The sequence below is a fragment of the Stegostoma tigrinum genome, chromosome 13 (assembly GCF_030684315.1).
Source record: "Stegostoma tigrinum isolate sSteTig4 chromosome 13, sSteTig4.hap1, whole genome shotgun sequence".
Taxonomy (NCBI): Eukaryota; Metazoa; Chordata; class Chondrichthyes; order Orectolobiformes; family Stegostomatidae; genus Stegostoma; species Stegostoma tigrinum.
In genome coordinates, this window is record NC_081366.1 from 16,208,403 (window position 1) to 16,222,454 (window position 14,052).

The 14,052-nt window shown below is 46.9% G+C and overlaps 1 protein-coding gene across 3 annotated transcripts in view; it reads left to right on the forward strand.

The window, feature by feature from the left end:
• The first annotated feature begins 2,701 nt into the window (after positions 1-2,701).
• Positions 2,702-14,052, forward strand: part of slc36a1 (solute carrier family 36 member 1) — a 78,067-nt gene continuing 66,716 nt past the window's right edge. The window contains exon 1 of one of the 3 annotated variants that reach the window (XM_059650592.1): positions 2,702-3,137. The gene's annotated coding sequence lies outside the window, so the exon portion shown is untranslated. The remainder of the gene's footprint in view (positions 3,138-14,052) is intronic. The other 2 variants (XM_048543461.2, XM_048543462.2) reach the window with 2 other exon arrangements.

Consider the following 14,052-nt stretch of genomic DNA (forward strand, 5'->3'; position numbering starts at 1 on the left):
AATTGGTTGACTTCTCAGATACAGCACAGGTATCTTTTCAAAATCATGTATTGGAGAGATACTGAAATCAGAGGCAGATATGTTTGTTTGCTAAGCCTGGAGTTGCTTATTCTTTTGGTGCTGTTACCAAAATGACCAAAGTTAGGGGTGATTCAAATTAACCAGCAGTTTCAATCAACTGATTGGGGTTTGACGTTTAACCAGATAGCAAACATAGTGTGTTTGAGAAGCACAGAAATTAGGAGCAGGAGTAAACTATTCAGTCCTTCAAGACTGTTTAATATATTCATTATCATAGTTGATCCTCAATGCCATATTCATGCTTTTCCCCCATACCCTTGGTGCATTTAAAATTGAAGACAATTATCCAGAGATAATAGGAACTGCAGATGCTGGAGAATCCAAGATAACAAGGTGTAAAGCTGGATGAACACAGCAGGCCAAACAGCATCATAGGAGCAGGAAGGCTGACGTTTTGGGCCTAGACCCTTCATCAGAAACTCAAAATTACCAAATACAATGACAACAATTGTTAATCTAGACTGAGGATTCTTTATTGAAGAATGACAGGAATTCATAAGTGTTATGTTGTTCAAGAATACTCCAATTACTATAGCACATGTTCACTGGCATCACATCCTCTGATGGTGTATGTCACATTATTTACATATCCATTTCTGATGAAGGGTCTAGGTCCGAAATGTCAGCCTTCCTGCTCCTATGATGCTGCTTGGCCTGCTGTGTTCATCCAGCTGTACGCCTTGTTATCTCGTAATATTTATATTTCTACTTTTAGTCCACTAAAATGCATGTTACACTTCTGTAAATTAATTCTCAGAGGTTTTAACTAGCGTATGGCTACTTGGTCATGTTGAAGTGGTTCATGACTTCTATCCTGCAGCAGCTGAAACAAAAGAATACCTCTTGAGTTAAATAGAATTAAAGTTTTAGACCTGTTACCTATCATCAGAGATAATGGGAACTGCAGATACTGGAGAATCCAAGATAATAAAGTGTGAAGCTGGATGAACACAACAGGCCAAGCAGCATCTCAGGAGCACAAAAGCTGACGTTTCGGGCCTAGACCCTTCATCAGAGAGGGGGATGGGGAGAGGGTTCTGGAATAAATAGGGAGAGAGGGGGAGGCAGACCAAAGATGGAGAGAAAAGAAGATATTACAAGAGAGCTGCAGTAGAAGCGAGATACCCTGAGGTTGGTCCAGAGGGAGGAGGGTAACTTCTTCAGGTTAGGCATCCCTAGAAGAGGCTTCGCAGTGAGGTTAAAATTGTATCAGAGATAATGGGAACTGCAGATGCTGGAGAATCCAAGATAATAAAGTGTGAAGCTGGATGAACACAGCAGGCCAAGCAGCATCTCAGGAGCACAAAAGCTGACGTTTTGGGCCTAGACTCTCCCCGTTCCCCTCTCTGATGAAGTGTCTAGGCCCGAAACATCAGCTTTTGTGCTCCTGAGATGCTGCTCGGCCTGCTGTGTTCATCCAGCTTCACACCTATCATCAGAGTTGGGTAAATTTACAGATGCAACAGGCTTTGAGCAGAACGTTCAAGTACAAAGGACTTCAACACAAGCATTCTTGGATGAGTGAATTTTTGGCATGCCTCAGCCAATTTTGGATTCAACATGTCACTTTGGATCTCATGAGCTTACACCTTCTTGACTAGTCTCCCTTGAGGAACCTGATCAAAAGCCTTGCTAAATGTTACCAAATGCATCACTCGTGTCAACACTAGAATTCCAAGATAATAAAATGTGAGGCTGGATGAACACAGCAGGCCAAGCAGCATCTCAGGAGCACAAAAGCTGACCTTTCGGGCCTAGACCCTTCATCAGAGAGGGGGATGGGGAGAGGGAACTGGAATAAATAGGGAGAGAGGGGGAGGCAGACCGAAGATGGAGAGTAAAGAAGATAGGTGGAGAGAGTATAGGTGGGGAGGTAGGGAGGGGATAGGTCAGTCCAGAGAAGACGGACAGGTCAAGGAGGTGGGATGAGGTTAGTAGGTAGATGGGGGTGCGGCTTGGGGTGGGAGGAAGGGATGGGTGAGTTTGAAGATTTGCCTCTGCAAGACTGCCACATGGGTTTGTCCTGAGCAAAAGGTAAAAGTTGTTTAGCTTCCTTAAGTTATCAATGTTTTGCAGCTGTACAAAGCTACTGAGAAACAACAGTATCCTCATACAAACATCTTGATGCCCAACAGACCAGTATTCACTGCTTTCTCCAGGAGTATGGAGTCCTTCATCAAGGTTCAGATTGTCATCATCTACTCAGTTAGTTTGAGGGATATTTAATGTCATGAGTGATGGAGATGTGATCAACGACCATGGTTTTCTTGATCCTTACAATAGTGCAGAACACATTTCAGGGGACAAGGGTGAGGAGGAGCAACGAGAGCTGGAATGGAAGGGGAGAGAGAAGACAAGAGGAGAGGGAGGAGCAGGAGGAAGAAAGGGGGCGCAAGGGAAACTGAAGAGGGCGGAATGTGGGGGAAGTTGAGACGTGTGGGAGGGAGAAGGTTTTGGTGCGAGATAAGAAGTGGGGGGAAAAGGGGGCAAGTAGAGACAGTGTAGGGGACGTTTGGGCAAGTAGAGGAAGGAGAAAGTTTGAGATAACAAGGTGTAGAGCTGGATGAACACAGCAGGCCGAGCAACATCGGAGGAGCAGAAAGGCTGGCGTTTCGGGCCTAGACCCTTCTTCAGAATTTCTACTCCTCTGATGTTGCTTGTCCTACTGTGTTCATCCAGCTCTACATCTTATTAACTCAGATTTCTCCATCACCGGCAGTTCCTACAATCTCCGAACCCCCATTTACCTCTGGCAGGAAGCGCTTAGGCCTTGGCAGCAGCAGCAGCTCCAAATTAGGAAGGGGAAGCTCCGAACTGGACAGAGACAGTTTAACCGTCTTCCCTCGACTCCGCTCGAGCCGAGCGCGAGCCGGTCAGCTGACCAGCACGTGACAATGATCGGCACGTGATCGCCTCTGGCCGGCCCCGGTTTCTCCGGTAGTGGGACACACGGGCTGAAGTGACTCCGTTATCGGAGTGGCGTAGAGCAGAGGAGATCCCGTTAAGGAAAATCGCATCTCTCGCCTCCGGCACGGATTGAAACGTTCGCACATTAGGTGAGTCTGAGTTGCACGGTTCGCTTCCGGCGCTGGGCACGAGACCAGACGGGCTGGGGATCAATTACGGTAACTGTAGCTAGAGATGGTGTTTAGTGGACACCGGCCCTGTCCCTTCCTCATTGTATGAGCCTTGGCTGAAAAGATCGAGCCTGCCGAATCTGTCTTGGCTTTCACTGGCAGTCTCCGCAGCACTGGGCTATATTAATTCATTGTCAGGCAAGATTTGATGTTTGAATTCGTTTCCTTGTTTTGAAGTCTTGTGGTTTCACTAATGCCCATTTCTGTCTCATCTTCACTTTGGAATTGTTGGCCCCACAGACTTCTGATGCCTCGAAGCAATTGGGGGATATGGAGAGTTGATACCCCGGATCATAATGAAGGGCAGACCGAATATGACAGGCCCTATGAACTACTCCACCTATCTTATTATTTTTGTCTTGGAGCTTCTCTGATGGTTGTAACCTACAACACTGGCTTCTTAACCTGATGTTGATAGTGCAGCCTTGGTGCAATTACCTACACAGATACTTAGCTTTTTAATGCCCACTTGCCTTCCTATCCTCCTCCAGTATGATGTCAGAAGTCTTCACCAAAGGAGTAGTACTCCAAAAGTTTGTGATTTCAAATAAACCTGTTGGACTAAAACCTGTTGTCATGTAACTTCTGACTTTGTCCACCCAGTTAACACTGGCACCTCAACCTCATGACTTCAGTATCAGAGATAGTGGGAACTGCCGATGATGGAGAATCTGAGATAACATGGTTTAGAGCTGGATGAACACAACAGGCCAAGCAGCATCAGAGGAGAGCTGACGTTTCGGGTCTGGACCCTTCTTCAGACAACTGTCTAGGCCCAAAACGTCAGCTTTCCTGCTCCTAAGATGCTGCTTGGCCTGCTGTATTCATCCAGCTCCACACCTTGTTATCTTGGATTCTCCACCTTATCTCTCTACACTTGCAGAATCTGTACACAGAGATTTCCAGAAATTGCTGGGTTGTTTACACAGTTGTTTGTTATGCAGGTGTTTGTTACCTATGAAAATATCAGTCTGAAGGTGGAGGAGCACAGCAGGCCAGGCTGCATCAGTGGAGCGGGAAAGTTGATTTTTTGGCTCGGGCCCCTTCTTCAGAAAAGGGGCCTTGACTCGAAACATCATCTTTCCTGTTCTTCTGATGCTGCCTGGCCTGCTGTGCTCCTCCAGCTCCACACTGTGTTATGTCTGACCCCAGTATTGGCAGTTCTTACTAACTCTCTGTTAGTTATATTTTCTTGGACTGACTTTGGTGTTGTAAGTAGCAAGAGGAAATCCTTGAATTACAGGGCAATATAAATAAGCAGATTGGGATGGGAGGAACAGTGGCAGATGAAATTTTAATTCTTACAATGAAGTGATGTATTTTCAGACTAACTAGTGAAGGGATTAATGATAAATGGTTGGATCCTCTGAAACAGTATTATATAGACTTCGGTGTGCATGTCCACAGACCTTTGAATGTGACAGAATGGATAAATCAGGTGGTTCAGAATGCAGAAGGTACAGTTGCCTTAATAAAGTCAAGACATTGAATGCAAGAGAAATCTTGTGTCAGAGCTATACAAGATATTAGGCCACGGTTGGAGTCAGGTGCAGATCTGTTTGTCGTCATGTAGGAAGGTTGTGCACTAGAGAAAGTACAGAGGAAATTCAGTTTTTCATAATATTTTAAAATATGTATTACCTTACAATTCATATGAAGTGCACGTCACATTTCTCCCATCTCTTTGCCCAACCCCATACACCAGTCCTTGTTATCACATGGTCTGCTATTACATGCAACCCACTTGGCCACTAATAGTCTCCATTAGTAGCTGTTCATTCTCCTACGCTGACCGCATACTACTTATTGTCCCCCTTTCCCTTGTCACCCCCCCCCCAACTATCTACTGCATTAAAAATCAACTTTTCCCTCGCTACTGTAAGTTCTGAAGAAGGCTCGCTGTGCCTGAAATGTTAACTCTGATTTCTCTCCACAGATGCTGCAAGACATGCTGAGATTTCCCAACAGTTTCATTTTTGTTTCTGATTTCCAGCATCTGTATTTTTTTAATTTTGCACATCAGTTAGTTTGTATCTGTCATACCATATTGGTACCAAATACAAAATTTTGAGGATCACACATAGAGTAGATATGAAGCAACTTTCTGCTTTAGAGCAGCCATTAACCAGGGACCTTAGATTTAAGATGGAAGTAAAAGTTTAAGGAAGAATATTTTTACCAAAAGGTAGTTGTTTTTTTTGGAAATCACTGCCTGAAAGAGCATCACAGCATTATATATTCAAATAATCACCTGAAGCACCGTTGTATACAAGGCAATGGCCAAGTGCTGGAAAGTACAAATGGAGTAGATAGGTGCTTAATGACGGGCAAGGATACACTTAACCAACAATCCTCTTTCCATGCCGTGGAGTGTTAGAATTCTGATCTTGGTGATGGGACACATTTAAAATGAAAATAGACAATTTGGCCTACTGTGCCAGTGTGACATAAGATGAGATCATGTCTGATCTGTAACTTAAATCCATATTTACTGCCAACAACTGACACTGGAAATACATTGTAAAAGATAAGTCTAGTTCCTTCAGCTTGGAGATGGGGAAAAATATAAATTTGTTTCTATGATTTTTGTCTTTTATGTTTCTCTAAACCCAATCCTTTTTTGCTTTTGCTTAGTAAACCTAATTTTACATTGATCTCAATTAAAACTGACAATTCCTGTTTAGACTCTGTGGTGCTCATTAATTTTTATTTCTTATTTTCCACAGAAATATGCTTTATTTGTAATATTTTTAAATATGTATTGCATTACAATTCAAAGTAGACTTCACATGGAGTGCAGACCACATTACTTTGTTTTAATACAATGTTACTCACTGCATTCACAATTAGTTTGCATTTACTGTACTCATTAAATGCTGAGCAGATGAGTTGTGTTTTTTTTAACAACTTGAAGTGCTCCTGATGACTATTCAATATGATCAGTTTGTGGAAACGCATAGTTATTGACACACTCACCTATTCCTGCATCCACTGAAGGGCGTTGCATTGCTTGGCAGAGAGGAGCTGTGCGAAATAAAATCATATCTTGATGTGATTACTACATTTATTTGCAAATCTAATGAGGTGTTTATCGCCTTTTGGAGATGTCTTTCATCAAACTCAGTCTTTTTGAAACACATTTCAATTTTGTAACCTGACTTATTTTTGAATTTTCAGTCCATTGTTATTCTCTGCACACTTGATTTGAAATCACCTTCTTGGGAGCAGCATTTTAAGATGCAATGCACATTTAAATTGAGCAAGAGATCTCATGGTTTGCTTAAAGAATAGTTTTCAGCTAATACCAAAGCTGATATTATAGAAGTGCACTTTGCCGTCATATTGCAATTCTCTTTTCTCCAAATATGATACCATTCAAATGGCCAGCTGCCTCCAAGGAATGTATTTGCACAAACAACAGTTAAGACTGAAAAATAGGAACAGGCCATTCAATCTCTCAAGCTGCTTTGCTATTTAATGAGATCGTGGCTGATTTGACATTCCTCGCATTCCACTTTCCTGCCCTTTCCCAGCACCTCTGTATTCTTCTATTGATTAAGAATGCCTCAGTCTTAAATGCACAAGAGGACTGTGCCCCATAGCTGTCTGTGGCAAGGAGTTCCAAAGAGATTGAACCCTTTGAAGAAGTTCTTCCTCATCTTAGTCTTAAATTGATACCTCTTTATTCTGAGACTATGCCCTCTGGTCCTAGGCTTTCTCATGTGGCGAAACTTCCTCTCAACATTTACCCTGTCGGGCCTCTACAGAATCTTTCAAACTTCAATGAGTAGAATCCCAAATGGTTTGCCTTTGCCCACAAAATAATCTATCCATGCTGGGGACCATCCTAGTGAACCTTCTCTAAAGTGCCCCCAGTGAAATTATATATTTTGTTAAATGAGGGGATCTGTGAAAATGAGAAATGCTGGGTTTAGGATTGAGACTTAGGATTTTTCTCATTCCACTGAAAATGGCAAACAATGGAGGAGCTCTGTTGGCACACATCTTGACTGCATCTGTTTTATTGATATCTTTAGTTATGACTTCGAAGGGACAACAAAGTTAATCCTGTAAACAGAATATAATTTATGAAGTGGGATATTTTCAGTAGTTTAGTCCTAACTATTTTCTGATCTAATCCAATGGAAGTTTAAATGGATTGAGGTACATTAGTATCTGTATATTTGCCTCTTTGAACAGAGAAAATGTAATTTATATGGTAGCTTAGTTTACCATGTGCCTCTGGAAATGGTAAGATTAAATCTTTTTTGGCTGCACAAAGCAATTGTGTGATTTGAAATGTAGTTTTTGGGGACCTCTTCAAAAATCTTCCGTGGGCAATATTTCATTGAATTTTGTTGTCAAGCACGTTATAATGTGATTGGATCAATGATTTGAAAAGAGGCAGCCTATTTCTTGTCAGAATTAATGTTATACTATGAGGAGTTTGCTTATCAGAAATGAGCAATTAAAAAAAATCCTGTCCTTTGAGATAGCAGTGCAGTGATTTGAACACTTGAACATCTGTAGGATCTCTCCAAGCCCCACAACATCCTCATTTAGAACTATATCACCACTCCTGTTAATGCTAAATCCTGAAACTTTTCCTAAAGCAGCTGTGTGGGTCAACCTATGATATTTGGCCTAAAGTGGCTTGATATCTCCTTGAGGGCAATAATATCGAATCCTGCTAATGATATTCACAATTCACAAGTAAACTCCTTATTTATACTAAGTTGTTGGAATTCTTCAATTACAATGAGAAAGCCCTGGCAAGAGAATAAGTAATGTTTGATCTGCGCAGGGAAAAGGGCAGGTTATACTTTGAGTGTCCTTTCAAACAGTTATTTCACAAGTCAGTTAACTATGGCTAACTAAAGAAGTTGAGATTATTAAGTTGAAAGACACAAATAAGGAGGCAAAAGTCAGTGATAACTTCAAAAACTGGGATAAATTCAGAATCCAGCAAAGGAGGGCTAAAAAGATAATGCAGGGAAAACTAATGAGTATAAAATCTGTTAAGAGCTTCTTTAAATGTAAAAAAGAAAGTGAGAGGCCAAGGTGACTATCGACTCATCAAAAGATAAATCTGGGGAGGCAGTTATGAGGAACAAGGAACCGACAGAGGGTTTAAACACGTTTTGCATCAGTCTTGCCAGTAGTGTGGTGTAACCTACCCCAACAGCCTCCGGTGTAATGTGTGCCCACTGTCACTGCTGCACACATCAGATTGGTCTTTCTGGGAGTCGACTCAAGGAAAGTGTCGGGCCTCGATGGAGTCCCTGGATGAGCATGTAGATCCCGTGTGGACCAACTAGTGGAGATATTCACTAACGTTTTCAACCACCCCTCCTACAAGCTGAAGTCCCTACCTACTTCAAGAAGACCACCATCATCTCAGTACCTAAGAAAACACGTGATGTGCCTTAATGACTACCGCCCAGTGGCTTTGATCTCCACAATCATGAAGTACTTAAAGAGGCTGGTCACAGCCCACATCAACTCCAATCCTCCAGCCTGACTCGATCCCTGACAATTTGCCTAATGACACAAGTTCACAGTGGATGCTATTTTCTTAGCCTGCACTCAACCCTGGAACATTTGGATGACAAGGACACCGTCAGACTCCTGTTCATCAACTGCAGCTCTGTCTTCAACATCATTCTTCCCTCCAGACTGATCTCAAAACTTAGTGACCTTAGTCTCGGTTCCGCCCTCTTCAACTGGATTCTCAGCTTTCTGACCCATAGGGTGCAATCGGTGAAGGCAGGTAACTGCACCTCCTGCACAATAACACTCAACACTGGAACCCCCAAGGATGCGTCCTTAGGTCCCTATTTTACTCCCTGTACAACCATAACTGTGTTGCCAAATCCTGAACAAATCCCGTCTAAACGTTCACTGTAAGATGGGTACTAACAACAACAAGTCAAAATACAGCAAGGTGACGGAGGGCTAGGTGATGTAGTGTAGTGCAAACAACCTCGCTCTCAATATTGACAGAACTAAAGAACTGATCATTCCTTTCAGAAAGAAAGGAGAACACGTCCCCATCTACATCAACAGAGCTGAGGTCGAGAGGGTGGAGAGTATAAAGTTCCGAGGAATGATGATAACCAACAACCTGTCCTGGACTTCTCACATGGGTGTGATGGTCAAGAAGGCACAACAATGCCTCCTCTTCCTTAGGCAGCTCTGAAAATTTGGCATGTTCATAAGGATTGTCACTAACTTACAGATGCACTATTTGAAAGTGTATTGTCCAGGTGGATAACTGCTGTGCCCAGGACTGTAAGAAAGTACAGAAGGATTTGAGCATAGCCCAGACCATCGTGGAAGCCAACCTTCCATCCATGGACTCCATTTACAAGGCTCATTGCCACAGAAAGACTGCCACCATCACCAAAGACACGTTGCACTCCGGTAATGCTCTCCTACAACCTTTTCCTTTGGGCAGAATATACAGACATTTGACCATGTGCACCAGCAGGTTCAGGGACAGCTTCTCAGCTGTTATTAGACTGAATAGATTCTCTTATTTTAAGTAGTGCTGATCTTGTCTAGTGCATACCTTGTGCGACATCACCTGTACGTCTTTGCTTGCTATAATCTGCCTGTACTGCTTGGAGGTAAAATTTTCATTGTGCTTAGGTATATGTGACAATAAATAAATCAAACCTTTAAGTTGGAAGATGCCATGAGCACTCCATTAATACTAAAGCATATGGGGCAGGAATTAAGTTCCATCACTAGATAAGTAGTGGATGTGAGTTTCCTGTTCTTGGCATCAGGGTAGCCCACAAACCCACCGACACTAAAACAGCAGCTAATGAACTTAAAAGACCCTATACAGACAACAAATAAAACGAACGTCATCTACAAAATACCTTGCAAGAACTGTGACAAACACTACATTGGACAAACTGGCAGAAAGCTAGCCACCAGGATACATGAACATCAACTAGCCACAAAACGACATGACCCACTATCACTTGTATCCTTACATACAGATGAGGAAGGACACCACTTTGATTGGGACAACACATCCATCCTAGGACAAGCCAAACAGAGAGACACACGAGAATTCCTAGAAGCATGGCATTCCAACCGGAACTCTATCAACAAACACATTGGCTCCAAATCAATCTACCATCCTCTGAGAAAAAGAACAGGAAATGACATCACCAACCCAAGGAAACCTAACCTGATAAATAGAAAGCGGGACATAACACAGTGCTTTGTCGGAGGCTCACTGATGATGTTACTTAGAATGGTGATGAAACATCTGGGAACAAACCTTACAGCTCAGTGAACCAGCTTACATCCGGAACAAAATAAAGACCCACTCTCTTGTGGACCGAGAGGAGGAGAGTGCTGTCTTGGAGGTGAAAGGAGGACGTCAGGTTGGCTGTGCACCCTTGCGACCAGTGGATCTTAATGCTGGCTTCGGCCTAACGCTGGTTCAGGGAGCAGCCAACCTGCAACGATGGCTGCGGCAAGTGCTCGTGCCCCAGGTCAGGGGGTCCGGAACACCATCCGTGTTTCTGTAAAGAAGGTGGATGAAGGTGCACCTGTGGACCGCACTTTCTTCGTGAAGAGGGTCCTGTTGGACTGTTGTGGGTTCGCTGCTGCGGACATTTACTGCCTGCAGGATTTCCCCGGAGGAGGTTTTTACGACATGACCTTTCAGGAGTGCCAAGCTTTGCGAGCGCTTCCTGGAGGTTTTCAAGGAGAAAGGAGGTGAGGGCCCCTCTCTGTATTGACCGCTGTCCCGCTGTTTGTGATGCCAGCACAGAGGAGCCGTATGGTGACTGTACATATGTACAAGCCGCATGTGCCAGCAGTTGATGTCCTGACCTTCCTCGGAAGGTATGTGAAGGTGGAAGGGGACCTAACTGACATCATGGACCCCTTTGGCATCTGGACGAGATGCCAAAGGGGTCCATGATGTCAGTTAGGTCAGTCAGGTCAAGGTGACACTGAGGATGGGCGCGGACGGGAATGTCGTACACCCACCGTCCAGCTTCGCGATCGGCGGGAGCAGGGGCTACCTGACCTATGCAGGGCAACCTAAAGTCTGCCATGCCTGTGGTAGGTCAGGTCACGTGGCAGCCGACTGCAAAGCCACCATCTGCAGGGAGGAGGGACACCTTGCAAAAGATTGCCCCCAAGAGAAAAGCTGCAACCTTTGCGGGGAAGCGGGCCACCTCTATAGGGCATGCCCGCGGCGGGGGACCACCTACGCCCAGGTCGCCGGCAGGGGCAATGCGGGGCCAGCCCCCCCGGAGGAGGGGAAGGCAACAGGGCCCAGCAAGGACCCCACTAATGTGCAGGAGGGCCCAGCCCCACAGGATGGGCCCGAGGCCAGCAAAGCACCCCTGCAGGCTCCAATTCCCCCCCCCCCGACAACCCGGTGTCAATGGAGGCGGCGACAGGCGACCCAGGGGAGTGGACAACAGTCTGGAAAGCAAGGAGGAAGGTGCGTCGACGGGCCCAGGAACCGCAACCATCAGGCGGGAAGAGGCAGCTACGGGGGGCTATAAGAGCTCCTCTGACGAGGGGGATTCGGAGAGGGCCCACCCGAAACAGAAGTTAAAGATCTCTAGGGGGAAGGAAAGCAGCACCCCGCTTCCAGGTGACAGGAGGCGTCCTGAGGCTCCCTCCGACACAGTGCTGGAGCACTGGAGGGCCCCCCGGGACTTACAGGCGGGAAGGAAGAAACAGCGCGTCCCCAGCCTGACCCGGAGCCGGACCCTCCTGCCTCCGCACCCCTGACGGGGGGATGCCGGAAGGCAGCACCGTCGGTTTCCTGAGCCCAGAGAGCGTCCAGCAGTTAGCCCGGACAATGGGCATGCAGGGACAGATGGAGGGGCTGGACCTTGGACTTGGGGAGGGTACTGCGGTCACTGCCCACAATGGGGGTACGAGTTGCGAGCATTAATGTTGCCAGCGTCAAGTCAACCGCAAGATGTGTGTCCACGTTGGCCTACCTGACCACCATCAAGGCGGACCTACTGTTTCTGCAGGAGTGCGGGATACCGCACCTCGGCAGGTACGGGAAATGGTCCGGCACCTGGACCTGTGGGCCTTCGATCTGGTCGGGGGGTAACAACTGTCGCTCCTCGGGCCTGGCTATTCTGCTGCGGGCGCGCAACTTCACCATCTCTCAAGTTCAGGAGGTGGTGGGGGGGCACCTCCTAGTGGCTGACATCACCTATGGGAACGCTCCCCTGAGGCTGATCAACGTGTACGCCCCAGCGGTACGGAGTGAGCGGTTGGCCGTCCTGCAGCGGCTTCCACCCCTGCTGGCTACGTCCAGGCCGGTCATCCTAGGCGGAGACTTCAACTGCATCATTGATGCAGATGGAAGATCCGGCGTGGGGACAGCGCGTGGGGGGAGTCAACTGGATGTCACGTCCAGATTCCTGATGGGCACGGTGAAGGACGCCAAGCTGCTCGACGTCTTCAGCACCCCTGCAGACGGTGCGCAGCAGAGGTACACCTGGTTGCGGCCAGACGGGTCTATCCGCTCAAGGATAGACTTCCTGTTTGTGTCAAGGACGTTCTCGGTCAGGTCCACCGGCGTCGAGCCGGTGTTCTTCTCTGACCACTGCCTCCTGCTGGCCGACTGTCACTTACAGGATGACCAGCCGGCCGGCAAGGGGACGTGGAAGCTCAACACGACTCTGTTGATCCCAGAGAACGTCGAGGAGCTTAAGAGGGAGTACACCGGTTGGAGACCCGTGAAACCCCTCTTTGAGTTTCCCAGCGACTGGTGGGAGACAGTGAAGGAGAACATCAAGAGGTTCTTTGTCCTCAAGGGTGTTCAGAAGGCAAGAGAGAGGCGGGGAAAGCTGTCGCGACTCCAGAAAAGGGTGCAGAACCTGCTCCTTCTGCAGTTGATGGGGGTCGATGTCACGGAGGACCTCCGTGAGGTGAGGGGCCAGCAAGCCTCGCTCTTCGCCGCGGAGGCCTCCCGGATAATCTTCCGGTCCAGGGTCTGCTCCGTGGAGCAGGACGAGACGTGCTCGCGTTTCTTCTTTCAGATGGTGCACAAAGAGAGCTCTGTGCTTAGCCGGCTGAAGGAGGACGACGGCTCGGTGATGTCGTCTCGGCCCGACATTTTGAGGATCAGCAGATCCTTCTATGCCGGACTGTACGACATGAAGCCCACGGACAGCACGGCCTCCAAGTCGTTCCTGTCGTCTATCACGGAGGTCTTAGACGACAGCACGAGGGACTGGCTGGACCGGCCGATATCCCTGGACGAGCTGACCAGAGCCCTCAAGTCCTTGGAGAGGAATAGGACTCCCGGAAGTGACGGCTTACCGGTCGAGCTGTATTCCGTTCTGTGGGGCCTGGTCGGCCAGGACCTGCTGGAGGTGTACGATAGTGTGCTTAGGGCAGGGGAAATGTGCAAGTCCATGAGGAAGGGCATCATCACCCTCATTTACAAGAGGAAGGGGGAGAGGGAAGAAATTAAGAATTGGCGTCCCATTTCACTTTTGAACGTGGACTACAAAATCCTGGCCAAGGTCATAGCCAACCGGGTCAGGTCTGTCCTGGAGTCAGTGATTCACCCTGACCAAACCTGTGCTGTGCCAGGCAGGAAGATCGCTGAGAACCTCGCGCTCATCAGGGATACGATCGCCTACGTACAGGACAGGCGGGTGGACACCTGCCTCGTCAGCCTGGACCAGGAGAAGGCCTTCGACAGGGTCTCTCATGCTTACATGAGGGACGTCCTCTCCAAATTGGGGTTCGGGGAGGGCATCCGCAATTGGATCCGGCTGCTCTACGCCAACATCGTTAGCGCAGTCTCGATCAATGGTGG